Source organism: Nicotiana tabacum, chromosome 13 (assembly GCF_000715075.1).
Source record: "Nicotiana tabacum cultivar K326 chromosome 13, ASM71507v2, whole genome shotgun sequence".
In the NCBI taxonomy this organism is placed as follows: Eukaryota; Viridiplantae; Streptophyta; class Magnoliopsida; order Solanales; family Solanaceae; genus Nicotiana; species Nicotiana tabacum.
Window position 1 is genome coordinate 111,541,191 of NC_134092.1, and position 22,908 is coordinate 111,564,098.

Genomic DNA, 22,908 nt, shown 5'->3' on the forward strand with positions numbered 1-22,908 from the left:
TGATAAAATTTGATACGCATGTCTGGCCTCGTGGCTTTCTTATCAATCTTTGAATTTGTCACTTCAAATAGTCCAATATTACTTAGAATTTAATTTACACCAACTGATGGTATAATTAAAAATTACCATAATCTAACCAGATATAAAATATTATTTGTCTTAATTTTTCGGGTTAGTAATTTTATTTATTATGAATATAAAGTTACTTATAATTACTTTTTGAATGACTTAAGAGTTATAACTTTTTGCACACTCAATATTTAGCAGGTAAAACAAGTGTTAGTTTTACTGCTAATTACACCCTCTTAGAGTAAAATGGAATCAAGACCAACCACGGTCCAAAATCATTTGAGGCCGGCAGGTGAAGATAATTCCAACATGCACCAATTTGCCCCAACAATTGGAAACAAAAGATGATGAAATACAATTGAAGAACAACAAAAAATGACTGTATAAATTGGAATATAAAGTCTTAAGGTGGTAATACAATTAAGTCGGGATTGAAGTGAATAGAGAAGGGGAGGACAGACTTATAAAATCTGCTTTTATAAGGATGCCTTTTTATTTTCTCCTCCTCGTTGTCTAGTTTCACCGACCTCAAAACCAAGTAGATAATTTCTTTGTAGGGGCTTATGAAAGCCGTAAAGCTTATTTAACATATCAATGAGATGAAATCACCTTGTGAATATATGGACTAAAAGAAAAATTTAAGAAATTTCAGATTGGTGGTGGATATATTGTTGTTAGTGTAACGTTCAATTATTGAAATTTTACCTTATGGTACCTCGAAAATAAGAAAATTGTGTGAAGTTTACGCATAAAAACTTGTGATCTGCATCCTCTTCCTCTTTTTAGTTTCCAGTAAGAGCTTTTCAGTTTAATTTTTCGTTCACTCAATCAGTCTATCTGGACGTACTAAGGCGGAGAAACAAAACAAAAGGAAAAGTTAAGAAAACCTATCATGATTTTTATCTAAGAACACCATATACAGCTTAAGAGAACTAACGAGGGAATCTTGGTGCAATGCTAAAAGTTATTGGTATGATTAGAAGGTCATGAGTTTAAGGCGCGACCACGATTTCTTGTAGAAATGCAAGATAGAATTGTGTACATCATATCCAATGTAAGCGGACATATGATTTAAGCTCTATGGATTTAATAGTTAAAACTCTTAGCATTGAACGTGTTATATTTTTAAAAGTATGGGTTTCGACCTACTGTTAATTGCAATATTAGTATATCTTACAACATAAAATTATGCTCCACTTGAAAATAATGGGCTCAGACAAGGTGGCATATGAGACTATCCGCCCTTGGATTCGGCCCGGCCTTCTCTAAATTTCACGCATAAAGAGAGTTTAGTGCACTACACCACCCTTTTAATTTAACAACGAGGTGGCGGGATGCTTTACTTCATTTATATATCCATCTTTTTAAATAATATTCACAAAAAAGAAAAAAGAAAAAAACATGCACAATTTCACCTTCAGTTATATGGGTAACTCCAAGTAAGCTTAGCTCATGCATTGTACTGGGAGTACGTTTTAAACATTTGATACTGAAAATTAAAGTCTAATTTGATTAAACAGTACGCCATAATGCGTGAACCACGAAATATTATTATTTGATGAAATAGCCATTAATTACTAGAATTTGTAATTAAATCAAGCAAACCATCCTAATATAATGTCATTGGTTAATTAACTAAGAATAAGTAGAGCTTCAATAGTTATTTTCAGAACTAACGAAAAACCCTTCAGATGCCATTATTTAATAATTGGACAATTCATCATATCTATTCTATTTACTTCATTCATTATAAGCATTAATCAGATCAGTTATACAAAAAACTGTAATGTATTTGTTTCTTCTCCACATTAAATTCATAACTCTTCACCTTCCTATCCCCATAAATATTCCGCGAGCTCTTCTTCATATACAGTATATATATAACAGCTCCACAATTCCTTTCTTCTACGATCGATCATCACACGAATATATATATCCCACTCCTTAGTTATATACTGTAACGTATTATAACAACTACATGAAGAGTCTCACGATCTTTAAAGTTGTGCTACTACTTACCCTATTTTCATGGATCAATATTCTTCAAGCTCGACCTTTAACCACAAAATCTAGTACTAGTACGCTTTTGGCACGTCTAAAGTTAGAAGATGAAGAAGGTTCGTCGCAGTGTTGGGATTCATTGTTGGAGCTCCAAACATGCAGCGGGGAGATCGTGCTTTTCTTCATTAATGGTGAAACTTACCTTGGTCCAGATTGTTGTGGTGCCATTCGAACTATTGAACGCCATTGTTGGCCGTCCATGCTTGGCTCAATTGGTTTCACTTCCGAAGAAGGGGATATTTTGCATGGATATTGTGATGCTAGTGAGTCTTGTTCAACCCCAGAGATACCATCTCTTTTGGCTCCATAACCTATTAATTTTAATCATGACAAAAAATTAAGGGTTTTTGAAGTGTTTTTATGTATCAAGAGTATTATGCACGAATATATAAAGCTTTGACATGCTTGATGCTTGAGTTTATTCCACATATTCTTTTTTGTTTTTGTCATATTACTTTGTTTAATTACTAAAGCTAATGATAGAGTCCATTACTCACATGGTCATTCAATTATCTAAATTATCGGCTAAAGTCACTTTTCTTTCTTTTGTAACAACAAAATTACTTAACTATGCATATAGCACTCAGAAGGTCACTCAACTAGATTTACCAAATTTTGGATTGTCAAATAGCTATTTTACCCTCTAAATTATAAATATTTATCTTCTTTTTATTTTATTTTTACTTTTTAATATTACGACTTTTCCTTTTTAATTTATATTATGGACTTACCTGTATAATAAATAAATTTTATTTATAAATTAAAAAAATAAAAAGTATTTAAGCATATATAATGCTCGAATAACAAAATAATGAGTATAGTAAAAAAATTAATTAGAATAATTTATTCGTAATAATTTTAGTATTAACAATTGAGAATGAAAGAAAATAAAGGTTGTAAAATATATATTCCATTCACATATGATTTTTCCTGCTTGTATAATTGAAGCAAGCAAAATGATGGAAATTACAGTGAGTTTCAGTAAGATCGCTCATTAATAAACTTGATAAATATATAACCAAAATAGAATGGGATAAAGGAGAGGAAAATAAGTGGCTCACCGTATACTTAACAAGTTTTGCTTTCTTCATTATTTTTGACGATAATGAGAAGAAAAGAAATGTAGTAAAAGATTAATTTGAAAAAAGAATATAAACTTCCATTAATTAGTTTAAAGAAAAATGACGTTCTTCTTTCTGCAAAGAGGATTAAGTGGATCTTTCTTCATTTTCATTTTGTACAGAATTCCCAAACGACTAGAAGATTAAAAAAAAAAAAGTGAAAGAATGGAGTAATTTCTGATATCTCCGAAAACAAAAATGAGAATTTACCCAACAATTACCTATCGATTTTTTGATATTCAATCGGGAATTCACATTCGAGAATTACAATTTCACTAATTTTCACTTCTGTACAAAATTTGAGAAGACACATTTGCCTCAGAAGAAAGCCGAGACTTACAGTAGTGCCCTTAAAAATCATCATCTCCACGACCGCCGTCAATGCTACGCCGGGCACTGTAATTACTCCTCCAAATCCGGCGATATTGCAATTTCCGTTCTTTTCTCATAATTCTCGAAAACCCTCCAATTTTCGCCGCCGGCACTGACGCTTTCTTAGGCGTCGCCGCCGCAGAATTCCGTCCAGTTTGAGAACCAACGAATTCTCCCATCTCCGGAGAAAAAAATCCTTTACTCATATGGCTAAGAGTGTCTTCATACATATTAAACCCAGTCAGAAGAATTCCATCTAACCCATGAACAACAAATTTTGACCCGAGATAAAGATCCGGGTCCGATACCCGAACTCCATCAACGGTGACGAAAACATCGTCGCTCTTGCTCTTCCCGACCAGGATACTGTAATGGGGCAAAAGGGTCTCGAGGTACGGAGAAGTAAGGTTCCGGAGTTGGGTGATGGTGAGTCGACGAGAAGGGATGACGTGGCAAAGGAGTGCGGCCACGTAAGCATCGGCGTCCGAGGCCATATCGAGAGTGTAGAGGAAATGGTCTTTTGGAGCGAAGATAGTGAATGTCGATGAAGTGTCGGCGACTGTAGAGAGCATTTGGAACTGGACGTCGGAGGTGTCTATGGCGTTGCTGAAGAGAGGGTAGCCGCGGTACCTTAAGGCTGCGAGGAGGGTGTCTAGTTCTTGTGGGGTAATGGTATTGTTTTTGTAGGTGGTCCTTGTGGAGTTGACGGCGGTGACGGTGGTTTTGGTGGTGGGTTTTGTAGAGTTGACGGCAGTGGCAGTGGTGTTGGTGATGGGTATTCTGGAGTTACCGGCGGTGGCAGTGGTATTTGTAGTGGGTATCTTGGAGTTAACGCCGGTGGTGGAGGTGTTAGCGTTGGTAGTGGATATTGAGGAGTTGACGGCGGTAGCGGTGGCGGCAGTGTTAGTTTTAGTGGTGGGTATTGTGGAGTTGATGGCGGTGGCAGTGGCTTTGGTGGTGGGGCTAGTGAAGTTGACGGCGGCGTTGGTGGTGGAGATGATAGAGAGGATGAGGAAGAGAGTGAGGTGCGATGAGTTAGCCATTAGAGAACGGTTTTTTAGGTTTTGGCGGTTTTTTCTGTTTCTGAAGCTGTTGAAATTGGATTGAGAAAGTGTAAGGTGTGGAACGTGTATTTGTACACAATTTCTTTGGTGGATCGTGGCCGTTAGATTAGTGTAACAATGCCGAAACAATTCGAAATTTTAACAGTCTTGAAAACAAAATGGAAGTTTTTGAACAAAATAGATACACATACTATTTATAATAAATGTAATGAATTATCTAACTAGGCAAAATATGAAGTCCATAGCCCGTATTCCATGTGCCACTTTGTCTAGATTCACAGTTCAAAGAATACAAAATGAAAAGTACTCAAATTAAACGGATTTCAGCAATGTATGCAGGTACGAATTATGTTTGATCTTTTGTTTATCTCAGATAGTTAACATAAGAATAATGAAAATTCAATAACGGCCGAGGTACATGAAGTTATGAACTTTATATCCACATCCTCCCTCTGTTGATTAATGCTATTGTATATGTCAAAATCTGCCTCAGTGGGATTTAAGCATGGAGCGATATCGTGGAAAGCGATATGGTCGAGGTCGACTAGCAGATAACGGAGCTCGTAGCCGAGCAGTCAATAACGGCCGAGGTCGAATATCAAGGACAGTGCTAACGGCTAATTTTTGTAATAGGATATTCAAGAGAATATTCCTTTGAATATTCTTGGTATCTGTACTTTTAGGATTGATTATGGTATGTCCCATATAAACAGAAAAAAGAGATAGGGGGGAAAGTGTAACGATCCGGCCGGTCGTTTTGAGAGTTAGAGCCCCAAACCCTTATTAACTGCTTTTCCCATATCTATTTCTGCTATTGTGACTTGCCGAGATGATTGATTTTGAGTTTCGGAGTATTTTGGGACACTTAGTCCCTAAATGAGAGTTTAAGTCTTAGAATTTGGACCGTAGTCAGAACTGTGTGAAGATGGTTCCGGAATAGAATTCTGTCAATTCCGTTAGCTCCGTTGTGTGATTTTGAGCTTAGGGGCGTGTCTGAAATGTGTTTTGGGGGCCCGTAATATGCATGAAATGGCGAAAGTTAAAATTTTAGAGTTTTGAACCGGTAGTGAAAATTTTGATATCGGGGTCAAAATTCGATTTCGGAAGTTGGAGTAGGTCCGTAGTGTTGAATATGACTTGTGTGCAAAATTTGGGGTCAATCAGACGTGGTTTGGTCGGTTTCGGTATCAGTTGTAGAATGTTGAAGTTTCAAGTTCTTAAGAATTGAATTGAAGGATGATTCGCGATTTTTAGCATTGTTTGATGTGATTTGAGGGTTCGACTAAGTTCGTATGGTGTTTTAGGATTGGTCGGTATATTTGGTTGGGATCCCGGGGGCCTCGTGCGTGTTTCGGATGCTCAACGGGTCATTTTTGGACTTAAGGAGTCGGCAGTTTCTGCTGGAGTTCTGCAGCTGGTTTCCTTCATCGCGATCGCGGGGGAAGGCTCGCGATCGCGTAGAGTAATTGGGAGACCAGCTGGGTTATCTCTTCGCGTTCGCCAAGAATGGGACGCGATCGCGTAGGTTCGTCAGGTTATGCATCGCGAACGCGTGGGCTAGGCCGCGATCGCGAAGAAGAAATAAGGCAGTAATGGAATTGGGTGTTGTTCTTCGCGATCGCGTAAGTCTGAGGAGCTATTTCATCGCGTTCGCGTGGAGAGTTACGCGTTCGCGTAGAGTAAAATAATGGGGCAGCGAAGTTGTTCTTCGCGATTGCGAAGGTGTTTCCGTGATCGCGATGAAGGAAAAATATCTGGGCAGAATTAAAGTTCAAAATCGTGGGTTTTTGTTTCATAACTCAAAATTTGATTGAGAGCTCGGTAGAAGGCGAAATTGTCACGACCTAATTTTTCCTCTGTGTGACGTCGTGACGGCAGCTAGTCTCTACAACTAGGTAAGCATAACATTTTTGCGGAATAGTGAAATAAAAATATAACTTTAACCAACTATTCAAAAACACACAACAAATCCCAAAACCCGAAATATCGTGAATCACAAACTACAAAAGGAAAAATCTAGTGTCTCTATACATCAGAATCTAACAAGGAAAAATACAGAAGATAATGGACATGAGAAAGAGTAGAAGGGGACTCCGAGGTCTGCGGACGCGGCAGATATACCTTGAAGTCTCGAAAGCTGTCCCTGCTCACTGATAGTACGGCTGATAAGGTGCACCTGGATCTGCACATGAAAAGCATGTGCAGAAAGTAGCATGAGTACGCCACAATCGGTACCCAGTAAGTGCCAAGCCTAACCTCCATCGAGTAGTGACGAGGTCAGGTCAGGGCCCTACTGGCAAATATATAATAAAAATAATATAGAGTGTAATACCGCAATAAAATAAAGGCTGAAATTTAACAATAATGAAGACATAGAAGGTAACAGCTCAGTACACAGAAACACAATAGGGGATCTCCCGAGATACCGTTCCGTAGTCCCAAACGTACATGTGCAGGTGGATCTCCCAGAATACCGTTCCGTAGTCCCAAAATAAATGTGCAGAGGGATCTCCCGAAATACCGTTTCGTTGTCCCAAAATAAATGTGCAGGGGGATCTCCTGGAATACCGTTCCATAGTCCCAAAGTAAATATGCAAGACAGGGGAATCTCCCGGAATATCGTTCTGTAGTCGCAAAGCAAATATGCAGTACAAGGGGATCTCCTAGTATACCGTTCCATAATCCCAAAGTAAATATGCAGCGCGAATGATATAAATACAACTACATCACGAAATTCTCACAATTTAGACTAAGTACCAGTCAGGGAAGAAGCAGGAAATTCATTAAGCATGCTGCACATAATTTACATAAACAATTAAGGCATGTAGACATGTTGTAATAGACTAAACATGATAGCTACACATAGTGGAATAACTCAATTAAGAATGAAAATAGATTAGTACTCATTAAAATGGTGTAACTCAAAATAACAGGAAAACATGTTGCTGCTTAGTAAGAAAATCGGGTTTTTCCACAACTAGCCTGTGTACGAACTCGTCACCTCACGTACACGGCGCTCACATAGCACAATAGTTCAAAATCTTAAGGGGATTCTCCTCCCCCCCCTCCCCCTCCCCCCCACAAAGTTAGGCAATCCACTTACCTCGAACCAAGCTCAAACAATCGGTCACAATGCCTTTCCCACGAATATCCGGCTTCGAATAGCCCAAATCTAACCAAAAGTAATTACATATCATAAATATAACAATAACAGACTGATCTAATTAATGAAATCAACACTTTAACAAAAATCCCGAAATTAACTCAAAAATTGCTCGTGGGGTCCACATCTCGGAATTGAGTAAAAATTACAAAATAGGAACGCCCATTCCACCACAAGTCTAACCATACCAAAATTACTAAATTTCGATACCAAATGGTCCTCCAAATCCACAAATCAAACTTCTAAATCCCTAGCCTCCAACTTCCAATTTCCACCTTAAATACACACTAACTAGGTGAAATAATACATGGCAAAGCAAGATTATTGATCAAAAATAAGCACAAGGAACTTACCTCAAGAAATGCCTCGCAAATGCTCTCAAAAATCGCCCTAAACCGAGTTTGCAAAGTCAAAAATGACAAAAATCACGAAGCCCTTCGGTTTTAACAACTGCCCAGGTATTTCCGCACCTGCAGGTGCACTTTTGCGGAAATTGTGCGCATCTGCGCAATTCACTTGCCCCCCTGCCTTCGCACCTGCGACGAAAGGGCCGCACCTGCACGTGCGCGCCTGCGGAAATCCCTTCCGCTTCTGTGTACCTTGCGCACTTGCGAACAGCCTTGCGCATTTGCGGGCATCGCAGATGCGGCCTTTTTCCACGCACCTGCGACTCCTGACCAATCCACCCAACTCCGCTTCTGTGCCAATTTGCTCGTACATGTGGGCTCGCACCTGCGGGAAGCCTTACGCAGGTGCGATTACAACAGAACCAGCCTAGCACCGGAAAAATCTTCCAAGTCCAAAATAGATCCGATAACCATCCAAAACTCACCCGAGGCCCCCGGGATATCAACCAGACATACCAACCAATCCTAAATCACCATACGAATTTAGTCGAGCCCACAAATCACATCAACTAACGCTAAAATCACGAATCACCCTCCGATTCAAACTTAAAGAACTTAAAACTTCAAATTCCTACAACCGATGCTGAAACCTATCAAACCAAGTCCGAATGACCTCAAATTTTGCACACAAGTCATATTCAACATTACGGACCTGCTCCAACTTTCGGAATCGGAATCCAAACCCGATATCAAAATTTCCACTACCGGTTCAAATCTCCAAAAATTCGATTTTCGCCATTTCAAGCCTAAATGAGCTACGGGCCCCCAAAACACATTCCGGGCATGCCCCTAAGTCCAAAATCACCTAACGGAACCGACGAAATTTCATTTCGGAACCGTCTTCACACAGTTCCGACTACGGTCCAAATTCTAAGACTTGAGCTCTAATTTAGGGACTAAGTGTCCCAAAATACTCCGAAACTCAAAATCAATCATCCTGGCAAGTCACAATAGCAGAAATAGATATGGGAAAAGCAGTTAATAGGGGTTTGGGGCTCTAACTCTCAAAACGACCGACCGGGTCGTTACATCCTCCCCCTCTTAAAATAATCGTTCGTCCTCGAACGAGCATAGAGACATACCTGAAGTGATGAAAAGATGAGGATAACTGTTGCACATATCCTGCTCGGTCTCCCAAGTTGCCTCCTCAACCGGTTGTCCCATCCATTGAACCTTCACGGAAGAAATGTTCTTTGACCTTAGCTTTCTGACCTGCCTGTCTAAAATAGCCTCTGGCTCCTCAACATAAGATAGATCTTTGTCCAATTGAACTGGGCTGAAATCCCACACATAGGACGGATCGCCGTGATACTTCCGGAGCATAGAAACATGGAATACCGAATGAACTCCTGCTAGACTGGGAGGCAAGGCAAGCTCACAAACAACCTCCCCAACTCGACGCAACACCTCAAATGGACCAATGAACCTTGGGCTCAGCTTGCCCTTTTTTTCAAACCTCATAACGCCCTTCATAGGTGAAACCCGGAGCAAGACTCGTTCACCAACCATGCATGCAACATCACGAACCTTCCAGTCCGTATAACTCTTCTGGCTGGACTGGGCTGTGCGAAGGCTATCATGAATCACCTTAACCTTCTCCAAGGCATCCTGAACCAAGTCCGTACCCAATAATCTGGCCTCGCCGGGCTCGAACCAACCCACTGGGGACCGACACCGCCTACCGTACAAAGCCTTATACGGTTCCATCTGAATGCTGAACTGATAACTGTTGTTGTAAGCAAACTCCACAAGTGGCAAGAACTTGTCCCAAGCACCCCCAAAATCTATCACACACGCACAGAGCATATCCTCTAATATCTGAATAGTGCGCTCGGACTGCCCGTCCATCTGAGGGTAAAATATTGTGCTCAACTCAACTCGAGCACCCAACTCATGTTGTACAACTCTCCAGAACCGTGATGTAAACTGCGTACCCCGGTCAGATATAATAGATATCGATATGCCATGAAGCCTGACGAACTCAGGGATGTAGATTCGAGCTAGCTGCTCGGAAGAATAGGTAGTCATCACAGGAATGAAATGATCTGACTTGGTCAGCTTGTCCACAATCACCCAAACTGCATCAAACTTCCGCTGAGTCTGTGAGAGACCAACAACGAAGTCCATAGTGATCCGCTCCTATTTCCACTCTAGAATCTCTATCTTCTGAAGCAACCCACCCAGTCACTGATGCTCATACTTCACCTGCTGGCAATTTAGACATCTAGCCACATACTCTACTATGTCTTTCTTCATCGTCCTCCACCAATAATGTTGCCTCAGGTCCTGATACATCTTCGCGGCACCCGGATGAATGGAGTACCGCGAGCTATGAGCCTCCTGAAGAATCAACTTATGCAAACCATCTACATTGGGCACACATAGCCTGCTCTGCATCCTTAATGCACCATTATCTCCAATAGTAACCTTCTTAGCATCACCGTGTTAGACCGTGTCCTTAAGGACAAGCATATGGGGGTCATAATACTAACGCTCCCTGATACGATCATAAAGAGAAGACCGAGAGACCACACAAACTAATACTCGACTCGACTCAGAAATATCCAATCTCACAAACTGGCTGGCTGAGGCCTGAACATCCAATGCCAATGGCCTCTCTGTTGTTGGTAGATATGCTAAATTCCCCAAACTCTCTGTCCGGGGACTCAAAGCATCGGCCACCACATTGGGCTTCCCAGGGTGGTATAAAATAGTGATTTCATAATCCTTAAGTAGCTTCAAACCCAGTGTTTTAAAAGGCGTGGGCGTAAGGCGAGACGTTTTACATATGCCTCAGCGAGGCGTAAGCCCCATAGGTATTTAATTTTTAATATTTTATAAAATAATATAATGACAGGTAATATTTATAAACAGTAAAATTGCATAAAAATTGAAGAAAACTATATATGTGTGTGCTCCATCCCCACAAAAAACTAATCAAACAATCTATTATACGTTACTTACAAGTACAAGTAATTTGAATCTAAAAGAATAAAGTTTTCTATATGGAGGAACAAAAAGGATGATTAACCTGCAATTTGAACTTTGGATTTGCTGCTATGAAGAAAAATATAGTTCTCTTTGTATTTGTAAAAAAAATTAAATATTCGTTGCTTTTGGGAGATATTAGCAGACTAGCGGACAAGATAGAAAATTGAAAAAACCATGAATTAGAGTTTAAATCAATAAAAAATGTCTTTACTTTTAAATTTAATACTTTTGAAATCATTTTTAAACCTTTTGAGTAATTACCAAACTGACTTTTAAAAATTTGGGTATTATATGAAGGACTAATTCAACAAATTTTGTTTTAATTTGAAAAAGTCTCTAGGGCTTACTCCTTACTAAAAAACGCGCCCCAAACGCCCGGGTGTACCCCCCGAACGCTCGGGTGTACGCCCCGAACGCCCGGGCGTACTTCCCGAACACCCGGGCGTACGCCCCAAATTGTGGGGCTTACGCCTCTTGAGACTTTCGCCTCATACCATCGCCCCGAGGCATTTTTGGTACGCCTCGCCCCGGGGCTCACCCCAGAAACACCTTTTAAAACAGAGGCTCCAACCATGTAAATCTCACAAGGAACACCGTACAAATAATGCAGCCATATCTTCAAGGTATTAACAATAGCTGCTAACTCAAGATCATGGACATGATAGTTCTTTTTGTGCACCTTCAGCTATTTGGACGCGTAGGCAATCACCCTACCGTCCTGCATCAACACCGCGCCGAGACCAATCTGCGATGCATCACAATATACAGTATAAGACCCCGAACCTGCAGGTAATACCAATACTGAGGCTATAGTCAAAGTTGTCTTAAGCTTCTGAAAGCTCTCCTCACATTCCTCTATCCACCTGAACGGAGCACCCTTCTGGGTCAGCCTGGTCATAGGTGCTGCAATAGATGAGAATCCCTCTACAAGGCGACGGTAATACCCCGCCAAACCAAGAAAACTCCGGATCTCTGTAGCTAAGGACGGCTTGGGCCAACTCTGCACTGGTCTAATCTTCTCGAATCCACCTGGATCCCCTCACTCGATACTATATGACCCAAGAATGCCACTGAGTCTAACCAAAACTCACACTTTGAAAATTTTGGTTATAACTTCTTTTCTTTCAAGGTCTGAAGTGCAGTCCTCAGGTGCTGCTCATGATCCTCCCAACTCCGGGAGTATACCAGAATATCGTCAATAAACACAATGACGAATGAGTCAAGATAAAGTCGGAACACACTGTGCATCAAGTGCATAAAAGCTACTGGGGTATTGGTCAGCCCAAAAGACATAACAAGAAACTCATAGTGACAATATCTGGTCCTTAAAGCAGTCTTTGGGATATCTGGCTCCCGAATCTTCAACTGATGATAACCTGAACGTAAGTCAATCTTAGAAAACACTCTGGTACCCTGTAACTGATCAAATAAGTCATCAATACGAGGCAATGAGTACCTGTTCTTCGCTGTAACTTTGTTCAACTGGCGGTAATCAATACATATCCGCATATAATCATATTTCTTCTTCACAAATAAGACGGGATCACCCCAAGGTGACAAACTGGGCCGAATGAAGCCTTTATCAAGCAATTCTTGTAATTGCTCTGTCAACTCCTTCAATTCAGGAGGAGCCATACGATATGGAGGAATAGAGATGGGCTTAGTGCCCGACAACAAATCAATGCCAAAATCAATATCTCTGTCGGGCGGCATGCTTGGAAGATCAGCTGGAAACACATCTGGAAATTCCCTCAATACTGGAACTGACTCCACTGTAGGGGTATCAATACTGACATCTCTCACATAAGCTAGATACGCGTCACACCCCTTCTCAACCATTCGTTGATCTTTAAGAAATGAAATAACTCTAGTGGGAGTATACTCTAAGGTACCTCTCCACTCTAATCGCGAAAATCATGGCATAGCCAGCGTCACGGTCTTAGCGTGACAATCAAGATTAACATAATGGGTTGACAACCAGTCCATGCCTAAAATAATATCAAAGTCCACCATGCTGAGCAATAATAAATTGGCTCTGGTCTCAAAACCACTAAGAGCAATCAAACACGACTGATACACGCGGTCCACAATAAGAGAATCTCCCACAAGAGTAGATACATAAATAAGGGAACTCAAAGAATCCCGCGGTACGCCCAAATACGGGGCAAAATAAGAGGACACATAAGAATATGTAGAGCCTGGGTCAAATAATACCGACGCATCTCTATGACAGACCGAAACAATACTTGTAATGACAGAATCAGAAGCAACTACCTCTGTACGAGCAGGAAGTGCATAATATCTGGCCTGGCCTCCCCTCTAGGGCGACCTCTACCTTCCCGACCTCCACATCAACCTGGTTGAGAAGGTGGGGTGGCGGTTGGTGCTGTAATCATAGCCTGAGGACCCGGTGGAGCACGTTGTGGCTGAAAAGTCTGTGGAGGTGCACCCCTCCTAATCCTGGGGCAATCCCTCACCATGTGGCGAGTGTCGCCACACTCAAAACAAGCTCTGGGAGGGCGTGGCTGCTGTGACTGGCTCGGGCCATGTCTGCTAGACTGGCCGCTAGAAACACCTCGTGTAGGAGGCACACTAGATACTGCGGTGCATAATAAGGCTCCTGGGGTCTAGATAGAGCTGGAACACCGCTGGAGGCTGGAAGAGCTGAATGAACGGGGCGGCTCACATTATCCCTACCATGGCGAGCTGCTGGGGCACAAGCTCCCGAATAATAACTAGCCTCTCAAGACCTCTTGGTCTCCCTCTCCTCTCTATCCCGGGCAAACATGCCCTCGAATCTCCTGGCAATACCCCCAACCTGCTAATAAAAATATCCATCTCCAATTCCCTGGCCATACTACTCCTGATGCTGGGATGGAGAACCTCAATAAATCGTCGAACCCTCTCTCGAACTGTGGCAACTAAGGCCGGTGCATGTCGGGCCAAATCACTGAAGCGAACTGCATACTCTGACACAGTCATAGCACCCTGGTGCAGCTGCTCAAACTCCGCGCGCCTTGAGTCCCTGAGGCTCTGAGGGACATACTCTCTCAAAAACATGTCCGAGAACTGAGTCCATGTAAGTGAAGATGCCTCAGCCGGACTACCCAACTCATAAGCACGCCACCACTGATAGTCTGCTCCTCTAAGCTGGAATATGGTAAAAGAAACCTTGCTCGTTTCCGCTACGCACATAGTACGGAGAATACGATGACACTCCTCCAGAAAACCCTGAGCATCATCTGTAGCCATTCTGCTGAAAGTAGGTGGGCGGTACTTCTTATACCTCTCAAGTCTGAGCTGCTCTGCCTCAGAAGCTGCTGCCCTAACCTCGGGCTGAGCTGGAGCTACCGGCTGTATTGGTACAATCTCTGGAACCTGGTCGACCTGAACCCGCTTCTCTAAAGTACCGGCGATGGGAGTTTGTGCTCCTCCCCTGGCCTGAGATGTGGTAGGAGCAAGTGAAATCAATCCAGCCTGAGCTAAGGTGCTGAACATGCTCAAAAACTGGGCTAGAGTCTCCTGGAGGGCTGGTGCAGCAACAGGTATCTCAGGTGTCTTCCCTCCAGCTTGAGCTACTGGGGGCTCCTCTGTAGCAGCTCGTGCGAGTGCTCTGGCTGTACCAGGTGGACGTCCTCGGCCTCTACCCTGGCCCCGGCCTCTCGCGGCTCTAGCACAGGGCGTGAGTGCATGTTCATCAGATTCGCTTGTATGTGTCCTCACCATCTGTGACAGAATAGAATACAGAAATTTAGAATCTCTGAAGACAACAATTTTCGCACGACAAGGAATCGAAGTAGTAAAATTTTCCTAATAGTTCCATAGCCTCCCGAAGATAAGTACAAACGTCTCCGTACAGATCTGCGAGACTCTAATAAATCGGCTTGTGACTCATGACACCTACGAACCTAGAGCTCTGATACCAACTTGTCACGACCCAATTTCCCCTTTGTGTGACGTCGTGACGGCACCTAGTTTCTAACACTAGGTAAGCCTAATATTTTTGCGGAATAGTAAAATAAAAATATAACTTTATCCAACTATTTAAAAACACACAACAAATCCCAAAACCCGGAATATCGTGAATCACAAACTACAGAAGGAAAAATCTAGTGTCTCTATACATCAGAATCTAACAAGGTAAAAATACAGAAGATAATGGACGTGAGAAAGAGTAGAAGGGCACTCCGAGGTCTGCGGACGCGGCAAATATACCTTGAAGTCTCCAAAACTGTCCCGGCTCACTGATAGCACAACTGATAAGGTGCACCAAGATCTGCACACAAAAAATATGTGCAGAGAGTAGCATGAGTACGCCACAATCGGTACCCAATAAGTGCCAAGCCTAACCTCGATCGAGTAGTGACGAGGTCAGGTCAGGGCCCTACTGGAAAATATATAATAAAAATAACATAGAGTGTAATACCGCAATAAAATAAAGGCTAAAATTTAACAATAATGAAGTCATAGAAGGTAGCAGCTCAGTACACAGAAACACAATAAGGGATCTCCCGAGATACCGTCCCGTAGTCCCAAACGTAAATGTGCAGGGGGATCTCCCGGAATACCATTCCGTAGTTCCAAAATAAATGTGCAGGGGGATCTCCCGGAATACCGTTCTGTAGTCCCAAAATAAATGTGCAGGGGGATCTCCCGGAATACCGTTCCGTAGTCCCAAAGTAAATATGCAAGACAGGGGATCTCCCGGAATACCGTTCCGAAGTCCCAAAGTAAATATGCAGTACAGGGAGATCTTCCGGTATACTGTTCCATAGTCCCAAAGTAAATATGCTTCGCGAATGATAGAAATACAACTATATCACGAAATTCTCACAATTTAGACTAAGTACCAGTTAGGGAAGAAGCCGGAAATTCATTAAGCATGTTGCACATAATTCACATAAATAATTAAGACACGTAGACATGTTGTATTATACTAAACATGATAGCTAAATATATTGGAATAACTCAATTAAGAATGAAAATATATTAGTACTCATTAAAATGGTATAACTCAAAATAACAAGAAAACATACTGTTGCTCAGTAAACAAATCGGGTTTTTTCACAACTAGCCTGTGTACGTACGCATTACCTCACGTACACGGCTCTCACATAGCACAATAGTTCCAAATCTTAAGGGGATTTCCCCCACACAAAGTTAGGCAAGCCACTTACCTCGAATCAAGCTCAATCAATCGGTTACAATGCATTTCGATACACAAATTTGGAGAGATTTTCGGAGAAAGTTTTTGGGTAATGATTCCTAACTCCTTTATGGTTATATTTCACTAATCTATGGTTGATTTCATCATTTAATTTCGGATTTTGGGGTTGAAATTGGAAAAATTTTGGAAAAACTTCTTCAACAAAGATTTCGAGTTTTGAAAGGGTATTTGTGGTCGGATTTGAGTAATTTTTATATGGTTAGACTCGTGAGTGAATGGGTGTTCGTATTTTGTGACATTTACTAGATTATGAGATGTGGGCCCCACGAACAATTTTTAGAGTTAATTTCGGAATTTTTGTTGAAGTGTTGATTTCATTAATTAGATGAGTCTATTATAGTTGTATTTCGAGGTAAGTGGCTTGCCTAACTTTGTGTGGGGGAAATCCCCTTAAGATTTGGAACTAATGTGATATGTGAGCGCCGTGTACGTGAGGTGACGAGTATGTATACGGGATAGTTGTGGAAAAACCCGATTTTCTTACTAAGAAGCAACCTGTTTTCCTTTTATTTTTAATTATACCATTTTAATGAGTATTAATCTATTTCATTCTTAATTGAGTTATTCCAATATGTGTAGCTATCCTGTTTAGTCTAATACAACATGTCTACGTGTCTTAATTGCTTATGTGAACTCTGTGCAGCATGCTTAGTGAATTTCCTGCTTCTTCCTTGACTGGTACTTAGTCTAAATCATAAGATTTCATGATGTAGTTGCATTTCTATTATTTGCGCTGCATATTTACTTTGGGACTACGGAACGGTATTCCGGGATATCCCCATGTACTGCATATTTACTTTGGGATTATGGAACGGTATTCCAGGAGATCCCCATGTCTTGCATATTTACTTTGGGACTACAGAACGGTATTCTGGGAGATTCCCCTGCACATTTACGTTTGGGACTACGAGACGGTATCTCGGGAGATCCCATGTTGTGTTTTTGTGTACTGAGTTGTTACCTTATATGATTTCATTATTGTTAAATTTCAGCCTTTATCTTATTGCGGCATTACACTCTATATTGTTTTATTATATATTTACCCGTAGGGCGTCACTACTCGACCGAGATTAGGCTTAGCACTTACTGGGTACTGATTATGGTGTACTCATGCTACTCTCTGCACATGTTTTTTTCGTGTGCAGATCCAGGTACTCCTTATCAGCCGCACTATCAGTGAGCCGAAACAGCTTTGGAGACTTCAAGGTATATCTGCCACGTCCGCAGACCTCGGAGTCCCCTTATACTCTTTCTCATGTCCATTATCTTATGTATTTTTCCTTTGTTAGACTCTGATGTATAGAGACACTACATTTTTCTTCTGTAGTTTGTGATTCACGATGTTCCGGGTTTTGGGATTGCTGTGTATTTTTGAACGGTTAGTTGTTAAAAATTATGTTTTCATTTCATTATTCCGCAACTGTTAGGCTTACCTAGTCGTAGAGACTAGGTGCCATCACGACGTCATACAGAGGGGAAATTTGGGTCGTGATAAGTTGGTATCAGAGCTCTAGGTTCGTAGGTATCGTGAGTCATAAGCCGATTTATTAGAGTCTCGCGGATCGGTACGGAGACGTCTGTACTTATCTTCGGGAGGCTATGGAACTGTTAGGAAAATTTCACTACTTTGAATCCTTGTCGTGCGAAAATTGTTGACTTCAAAGATTCTAAACTTCTGTATTCTATTCTCTCAGATGGTGAGGACACGTACAAGCGGATCTGATGAATAGGCACCTGCACCCCCTGCTAGAGCCTCAAGAGTCCAGGGCTGGGGTAGAGGCCGAGGATGTCCACGTGGTGCAACCAGAGCACCCGCACGAACTGCAACAGAGTAGCCCCCAGTAGCTCCAGCTGGAGGGCAGACACCTGAGATACTTGTTGCTACACCAACCCTCTAGGAGACTCTACCCCAGTTTTTGAGTATGTTCAGCACCTTAGCTCATGCTGGATTGATTTCACTTGCTCCTGCCACATCTCAGGTCGGGGGAGGAGTACAGACTCCCGTCGTCGGTACCCTAGAGCAGCGAGTTTAGGTCGACCAGGTTCCAGAGATTGTACCAATACATCCAGTAGCTCCAGCTCAGCCCGAGGTTTGGGCAGCAGCTTCTGAGGTGGAGCAACTCAGACTTGAGGGGTATAAGAAGTACTACCCACATACCTTCAGCGGATTGGCTACAGATGACGCTCAGGATTTTCTGGAGGAGTGTCATCGTATTCTCCGTACTATGGGCAGAGCGGAGACGAGCGGGGTTTCTTTTACTACATTCCAGCTTAGAGGAGCAGCATATCAGTGGTGGCGTGCCTATGAGCTGAGTAGTTCGGATGAGGCAGTTTTACTTACATGGACTAAGTCCTCGGACATATTTTTGAGAGAGTATGTCCCTAAGAGCCTCGGGGACTCATGGCGCGTGGAGTTTGAGCAGTTACGCCAAGGTTATATGACTGTATCAGAGTATGAAGTTCGCTTAAGTGATTTGGCCTGACATGCACCGACCTTGGTTGCCACAGTTCGAGAGAGGGTTCGACGGTTTATTGAGGGACTCCACCCCAGCATCCAGATTAGTATGGCCATGGAGTTGGAGATGGATATTTCTTATCAGCAGGTTGTGAGTATCGCTAGGATATTGGAGGATATGCTTACCCGGGATAGAGAGGAGAGGGAGGCCAAGAGGTCTCGAGAGACTGGTTCTTATTCTATTGCTCGTGCCCCAGCCGCTCGCCATGGTAGGGGTTATGTGAGCCGTCCCGTCCATTTAGCTCTTCCAGCCGCCTGTGGTATTCCGGTCCCTTCTAGACCTCCAGGAGCCTTATTATGCACCGCCAGTATCTAGTGTGCCTCCTGCACGGGGTGTTCCTAGCGGCCAGTCCAGCACACCTGGCCCGAGCCAGTCATAGCAGCCACGCCCTCCCGGATCTTATTTTGAGTGTGGCGACACTCGCCATATGGTGAGGGATTTCCCTAGGATTAGGAGAGGTGCACCTCCACAGACTTCTCAGCCACAACGTGCTCCACCGGGTCCTCAGGCTATGATTACAGTGCCAGCTATCACCCCACATGCTCAGCCAGCCCGAGGTAGAGGTCGGGGAGGTAGAGGTGGCCCTAGATGGGGGGCCAGGCCAGATATTATGCACTTCCTACTCGTATAGAGGTAGTTGCTTCTGATTCTGTAATTACAGGTACTGTTCCAGTCTATCATAGAGATGCGTCGGTATTATTTGACCCAGGCTCTACATATTCTTATGTGTCCTCTTATTTTACCCCGTATTTGGGCGTATCTTGGGATTCTTTGAGTTCTCTTATTTATGTGTCTACTCCTGTGGGAGATTCTCTTATTGTAGACTGCGTGTATCGGTCATGTTTGATTGCTCTTAGTGGTTTTGAGACCAGAGCCGATTTATTATTGCTCAGCATGGTAGACTTTGATATTATTTTGGGCATGGACTGGTTGTCGCCCCATTATGCTATTCTTGATTGTCACACTAAGACCGTGACGCTGGCTATGCAAGGAATTCCACGATTAGAGTGGAGAGGTACCTTAGAGTATACTCCCACCAAAGTTATTTCATTTCTTAAAGATCAACGAATGGTTGAGAAGGGGTGTGACGCGTATCTAGCTTATGTGAGAGACGTCAGTAATGATACTCCTATAGTGGAGTCAGTTCCAGTAGTGAGGGACTTTCCATATGTGTTTCTAGTTGATCTTTCGGGCATGCCGCCTGACAGAGATAGTGATTTTGGCATTGATTTGTTGCCGGGCACTCAGTCTATCTCTATTCCTCCATATCGTATGGCTTCTCCTGAGTTGAAGGAGCAGTTACAGGAGTTGCTTGATAAGGGCTTCATTCGGCCCAGTGTGTCACATTGGGGTGCTCCTGTCTTATTTGTAAAGAAGAAAGATGGTTCTATGCGGATGTGTATTGATTACCGCCAGTTGAACAAAGTCACAGTGAAGAACAAGTATCCATTGCCTCGTATTGATGACTTATTTGATCAGTTACAGGGTGCCAGAGTATTTTCCAAGATTGACTTACGTTCAGGATATCATCAGTTGAAGATTTGGGAGCCAGATATCCCGAAGACTGCTTTCAGGACCAGATATGGTCACTATGAGTTTCTTGTTATGTCTTTTGGGCTGATAAATGCCCTAGCAACTTTTATGCACTTGATTCACAGTGTGTCACGGCCTTATCTTGATTTATTTATCATTGTGTTTATTAACGATATTTTGGTATACTCCCGGAGTCGGGAGGATCATGAGCAGTACACGAGGACTGCGCTTCAGACCTTAAGAGAAAAGAAGTTATATGCAAAATTTTCAAAGTGTGAGTTTTGGCTAGACTCAGTGGCATTCTTGGGTCATATAGTATCGAGTGAGGGGATCCAGGTGGATCCGAAGAAGATTGAAGCAGTGCAAAGTTGGCCCAGACCGTCCTCAGCTACAGAGATCCGGAGTTTTCTTGGTTTGGCGGGGTATTACTGTCGATTTGTAGAGGGTTTCTCATCTATTGCAGCACCTATGACCAGGCTGACCCTGAAGGGTGCTCCGTTCAGGTGGACATAGGAATGTGAGGAGAGATTTCAGAAGCTCAATACAGCTTTGACTACAGCCCCAGTATTGGTATTGCCTACAGGTTCAGGGTCTTATACTGTATATTGTGATGCCTCGCGGATTGGTCTCGGCACGGTGTTAATGCAGGACGGTAGGGTGATTGCCTACGTGTCCAGACAACTGAAGGTGCATGAAAAGAACTATCTTGTCCACGACTTTGAGTTAGCAGCTATTTTTCATGCCTTGAAGATTTGGTGGCATTATCTGTACAGTGTTCCTTGTGAGATTTACATTGATGACCGGAGTTTGCAGCATCTGTTCAAGCAAAAGGATCTTAATTTGCGTCAGAGGAGATGGTTGGAGCTGCTTAAGGATTATGATATCACCATTTTATACTACCCTGGGAAGGACAATGTGGTGGCAGATGCTTTGAGTCGTCGGGCAGAGAGTTTGGGAAATTTAGCATATCTACCAGCAGCAGAAAGGCCTATGGCATTGGATGTTCAGGCCTTAGCCAGCCAGTTTGTGAGATTGAATATTTCTGAGCCGAGTTGAGTATTGACTTGTGTGGTCTCTCGGTCTTCTCTTTATGATCGTATCAGGGAGCGTCAGTATGATGACTCCCATCTGCTCTCCCTTCAGGACAGGGTTTGGCGAGGTGATGCTAGAGATGTGACTATTGGTGATGACGGCGTGTTGAGGAAACAGGTCAGATATGTGTGCCCAATCTAGATGGTTTGCGTGAGTTGATTCTCCAGGAGGCTTACAGTTCGCGGTAGTCTATTCATCTGGGTGCCGCGAAGATGTATCAGGACTTGAGGTAGCATTACTGGTGGAGGAGAATGAAGAAGGACATAATGGAGTATGTGGCTCGGTGCCTAAATTGCCAGCAGGTGAAATATGAGCATCAGCGACCAGGTGGGTTGCTTCAGAAATTGGATATTCCGGAATAGAAATGGGAGCGGATCACTATGGATTTTGTTGTTGGACTCCCATGGACTCAGCGGAGGTTTGATTCAGTTTGGGTGATTGTGGATAAGCTAAACAAGTCGGCTCATTTTATTCATGTGATGACTACCTATTTTTCTGAGCAGCTATCTCGAATCTACATCCGTGAGATCGTCAGGCTTCATGGCATATCGATATCTATTATATCTGACTGGCGTATGCAGTTTATATCACGGTTCTGGAGAGCTGTACAACATAAGTTGGGTACTCGGGTTGAGTTGAGCACAATATTTCACCATCAGACGGATGGACAGTCCGAGCGCACTATTCAGATTCTTGAGGATATGCTCTGTGCGTGTGTGATGGAGTTTGGAGGTGCTTGGGACTAGTTTTTACCACTTGTGGAGTTTGCTTACAACAACATTTATCAGTCCAACATTCAAATGGGACCATATGAGACTCTGTATGGTAGGCGGTGTCGGTCCCTAATGGGTTGGTTCGAGCCGGGCGAGGCCAGATTATTGGGTACGGACTTGGTTTAGAATGCCTTGGAAAAGGTAAAGGTGATTCAGGAGATACTTCGCATAGCCCAGTCCAGACAGAAAAGTTATGCAGACCGAAAGGTTCACGATGTTGCATTCATGGTTGGAGAGCAGGTCTTGCTCCAGGTTTCGCCTATGAAGGGCGTTATGAGATTCGGAAAGAAGGGCAAGCTGAGCTCAAGGTTCATTGGTCCTTTTGAGGTGTTACAGTGTGTTGGGGAGGTTGCTTGTGAGCTTGCCTTACCTCCCAACCTAGCAGGAGTCCATCCGGTATTTCATGTTTCGATGCTCCGAAAGTATCACGGTGATCCGGCTCACGTATTGGATTTCAGCTCAGTCCAATTGGACAAGGATCTATCTTATGTTGAAGAGCTAGTGGTTGTTTTAGACAGG